Raw genomic sequence first — 4,827 nt, 5'->3', positions numbered from 1 at the left:
CTGGTATCTCCCATTCTTTTAACTGGGGTCTTCATCTTTTTTGTCTTCATATTTTAACCCAGAAGATTATAACTGATGATCCCTGAATGGTGACTTCTTCTCCTCAAAGTCTTCATTGACTGGGGTAACTATTAATTTCCTAAAGCTGGCATAACAAAATATCAAATTATATGCGTATTCATTTCTTACATACATTATAACAAACAAGGTAATTGAAAACAACAAACATGCATTCTATCACAGCTTTAGAAGGTAGAAGTTAGAAATCAAGGTATCAGCAGGCCATATTCCCTGATACCTCTAGGGGAGTATCTTTCTTTACTTCTAGATTCTGGTGTTTGTGGCAATCCTTGGCTTGTAGATGCACCACTCTGGTCACTGCTTCTGCCATCACATGGCCATCTTCCTTATGTGTCTGTGTGTCTTCATATCCTATTCTTTGTGTGTGTGTCTATGTCAAAATCTCTTCTTCTAAGGATATCAGTCAGATTGGATTAGGGTCCATTCTAATACCCTCACTTTATGTTGATTGCTTCTATAGACATGGTTTTCCAAATAAGGTAATTCACAAGTTCTGGGGACAAGGAACTCAACCTATTTTTTTGAAGGTCAAAACTCAACTGTTAATAGTGACCATATTCTTTATTATTCAATCTATGTCACTTTTGAGAATAACTGGATGTATTATTAGTAAGTATGGTACAGTAATAAATATAAGTTGGCATTATCTCATGCAGACTTATATGCATGATATGTATGATCAACCTCTCCATAATATAACCCAGCCAATATCTTTTTTTTGAAGATTTTACTTATTTATTTGAGAGGTAGAGTTACAGACAGAGAGAGGGACAAATAGAGAGAGAGAGGTCTTCCATCTACTGGTTCACTCCCCAAATGGCTGCAATGGTCGGAGCTGAGCAGATCCAAACCAGGAACCAGGAGGAGCTTCTTCTGGGTCTCCCATGAGGGTGCAGGGGCCCAAGCACTTGGGCCATTTTCTATTGCTTTCCCAGGCCACAGCAGAGAGTTGGATTGGAATGGGAGCAGCTGAGACACAAATTGGTACCTCTATGGGATGCTGGCACTGTAGGCAGAGGCATAGCCTAGCACAACACAGTGCCCGTCCCTATCTTTAGTTTTTAATCAACAGATTGGCCTATGCAATTCTTAACCTGCAGTTAAGGTAGGCAAACATTTTCTGTAATAGCCTAAGTAGTAAATATTTTAGTCATCTTGTACCATATAGCCTCTGTCTTAACTATTCTATTCCAAGCAATACATAGGCAAATGAATGTGAGTGTGTTCCAATAAAACAGTTTCTACAAAACCTTTCCCTGGGTGGATTTGGCAACAATTACACTAGATGATGAAGTCAGAATGAGGATGATCTGTGCATTCTTGGGAGGATTCTTTCTATATTGGCCATATTAATCCTTGCTTCATGTTATGAGAGGAACTGTGCCTTCTCCATATTTCATCTGTGGAAATACTAACCCCAGTATCCCCAAGCAGTGATTATATTTGGAGACTGGTAATTGGGTAAAATTAGGTCCAATGGGTGGGTCCTAATCCAATGTGATTTGTGTCTTTATTAGAATATGAGATTGGAATATGAGATTGGTCAGTACATAGACTGAGGGAGGGACACTTGAGCAAACAGTGAGAAGAGGGTCACGTGCAAGCCAATGAGAGACCTCAGAAGCATTCAAATCTGCCGACATCTTGACCTTGCATTTCTTTTATTTATTTATTTAAAATATTTATTTATTTATTTGAAAGGCACAGAGAGAGAGAGAGAGAGAGAGTGAGAGCTGAGCGACTGACCTTGCATTTCTAGCTTCTATAACTGTAAAAAACAGATTTCCATTGTTTAAGCCACTTAGTCTATTGTATTTTATCATATTGTTATGGCAGCCCTAGAAAACTAATGTACTTTGTAAGTTGCAAATAATTTGCATAATTTTAATTGATCCTTTGATTTTGTTTCCTATGAAGCTAACATTTTGATTTAATGGAATGCAATATGGCCATAAATTCTACATATTGTCTCACAGTTTAAAAATCTTTCCATGCATGTTAGTTTAGAAGGATTATCCCATGTTACCTTCTGTTACTTTTATATTCTTGTATTTTACACATTTAAATTTTGATCTGTTCACATTAAACTTTATGTGAGGTACAAACTGTGAATGCATTCCCCTTCCCCAGAGTGTTATCTACTTTTCCCAATGCTATTTCTTTGAATATTTTGCTTTTCTCACCATTGAGTTATAATATCATCCTTTTCATATGAGGTGGGGAGAGCAGCTGGGACATGAACTGGCGTTGGCATTGCAGGTGTCGGCTTTACCCAGTATGCCACAATGCCAGCCCCATAGAACCAGAAGCACATATTTAAAGAATTAGAAAAGGAGATGAAACATAGCTTTAGCAGAATGACTCTGATGACCCAGTCCAACTAAAGCTATGGCCATCAAGAGGTAGAAGTGATCCAATTAAAGCAGAAGCAGATCCATCAAGAGCAAAGATCTTTCCCTCCTCCCTCCCTCCCTCCCTTCTTTCCTTCCTTCCTTTTTTTTGAATGCTTAAGGCATTTTGCTTGTTGACTTTCTAATGTGCCAAAGAACAACAGGATTTGTTTATTATAAGAGTATTTTGAGAAAGTTAGCCAAAGCCTTAAGAGAAAACACCTAGGAAAATCTGCATCAGAGAGTTCTTCACGTCAATGTTCTTGCTCATTCTTATCCTCACGTGAGCAATTTTGTGAGAGTTTTGTTGGGAAATTGTTAGGCATCCACTTTACGACCCTGATTTGGCTCCTTCTGACATCTTTTTTGTTTTTTTAAACTTGAAAAAAAAACTTTCAAGGGCACCTATTTTCTTCAGTTAATAAAGTAAAAAGGACTACATTGAGATGGTTAAGTTTCCAGGACTTAGTTCCTTACAGATGGATGAAATGGCTTGTGTCACCACTTACCAAAATATGTTGCACTTGATAGAGTTTATGTTGGGAAGTGAAGTTTGTATTTTTAATTTTTATCTTTTAATTTCATTTTCCATGAACCTTTGAAGTATCCTCATAATGTTGTATGTATGTGTATATATATATACATATAATCTATCTCTAAAATTGCTATTCCAATATTTCTTTTTTTGAAGTTTCTCTATATACACATTTATTTGCTACTGAAAATTGAAACAACACATCAAAAATTTCCTTTCACTTCCATGCAAACATTTGAAAACCAGAATATCTAATAATTTGCCCTAACTATTATGTTCTAGCAAAAATGCCCAATGTGGTCTTTACCTTCCTTTCCCACAAGTTAGTTTTTATGTCAATTCTTGGTGCTGGGTTTCATCTCATTGACTTCAGTCTTCCAAAACACATAGGAATACTTGAAAGGTACTGGTGTTTCTTCCCTGGGTCAAATGAAAAGAACAGAAGTACATTGTAAGTCATTCAGATACATTCAGACTACAGATTCCATATAAATTACTGGTATCAGGGTAGGAAGAGAAAGACATCACAACTCATATCGTAGACTGCCAAAATTACTGGTATACAAATCTATCTTAACATAGACAAGCTTTATCTACTACATAAAAATTACAAGCAAGAACAGTATAAGAATAAGGCTTATGCTTAAATTGATTCTTTGTAATGATCCATTCTATCCTAGCCTTCTCAAAAGGATCCCATCCATAGTATAGGCAGTACCTGCAGAGACATCTGAGTGGCTCACTTCTTGATTCACTCTGAACTCCCTTAAGACCAGTGTCTCTGTGTTCTCTGTATTCTTTTTCTGTATTTTCAAACTGTTAAGAAAAGTTTCGTGCTGTTGTTGTATCATGAGGCCTTGAAACACCTGAACAAATCAATATCTGGGCGGTGAGGCAGCTGCTTTCTTCTTCACTTCATTGGGCTCCTAGAGCAACTTATCAGCAGGTTATAAAAGGACAACCTTTTGCATTATTGAAATCTTTCCAAGACATGTGCTGGTACACTGCAAACTTCTGTCAGATGCAACTAGTCTAGAGTCCAAACATCATGCGCAATGCCTTGGTGGCAGCAGCGCACTGCGCCCACTCCCATGGTGGTGTTGCTTGTTTCTGTATACCTGGAGCATCTGGAGGAGTGTGAACAGCAGCAGGAAGAGGAGGGAGGGGGAAGTAGCATCCACTGCCTGGCTGGGAGGACGTCCACCAGAGTTGCGCAGGGCGAGCCTGAACGCGTCATTGGTGCAAACCCAAGCACACTGGTGTTCTTTCACAGGAACATCTGGTGGAAGCCCAGGATAGGGTTTTCATCAGCCTTGAGCTGGCCCACAACAATGCTGATGCTGCAGCTACCTGTCATGGGCTGATGGTCCTGTGCCGTGAGGCTGTGCTGGATTTTCTGGAAGGGAACTCTAGATAACTTCTCCACAATGGCAGCTTTCTCTTCAAACTGCTGTCCTTCCCATGCAAGGCATGATGCATCAATGTAAATAGTGCTTACTTGAGTCCTGCCATTATCAAACAACTGGTAGATCCAATCTGCTCCTAAACTGGCTTGTCTCCCATTCTGGAATATCACCTGGCCTCATCGAGACCGCAGGGTCTGGTAGGATGGCGGCAACCCAGTGTGGTCTGTTCTGTGTTCCCTCCCTCCTCCTTCCTTTCTTCCTTCTTTCCTCCCTTCCTTTCTTATATTTATTTATTTACTTGAAAGTCAGAGTTACAGAGAGGCAGAGGCAGAGACAGAGAGAGAGGTCTTCCATCTGCTGGTTCACACCTCAAATGGCCACAACAGCCCAAGCTAAGCTGATACAAAGCCAGGAA

At 39.4% G+C, this 4,827-nt stretch overlaps 1 pseudogene; it reads right to left on the bottom strand.

Annotated features, from left to right (window-relative positions):
* Window positions 1-4,052: 4,052 nt before the first annotated feature.
* On the bottom strand, window positions 4,053-4,569 carry LOC108178682 (nuclear transport factor 2 pseudogene; annotated as a pseudogene).
* Window positions 4,570-4,827: the final 258 nt, after the last annotated feature.

This window comes from Oryctolagus cuniculus, chromosome X, assembly GCF_051225735.1.
Source record: "Oryctolagus cuniculus isolate XC-2025 breed Fujian yellow rabbit chromosome X, ASM5122573v1, whole genome shotgun sequence".
Classification (NCBI taxonomy): domain Eukaryota; kingdom Metazoa; phylum Chordata; class Mammalia; order Lagomorpha; family Leporidae; genus Oryctolagus; species Oryctolagus cuniculus.
The sequence above is the reverse complement of the archived record's forward strand: the minus strand, read 5'-3'. Positions and strand labels throughout refer to the sequence as shown.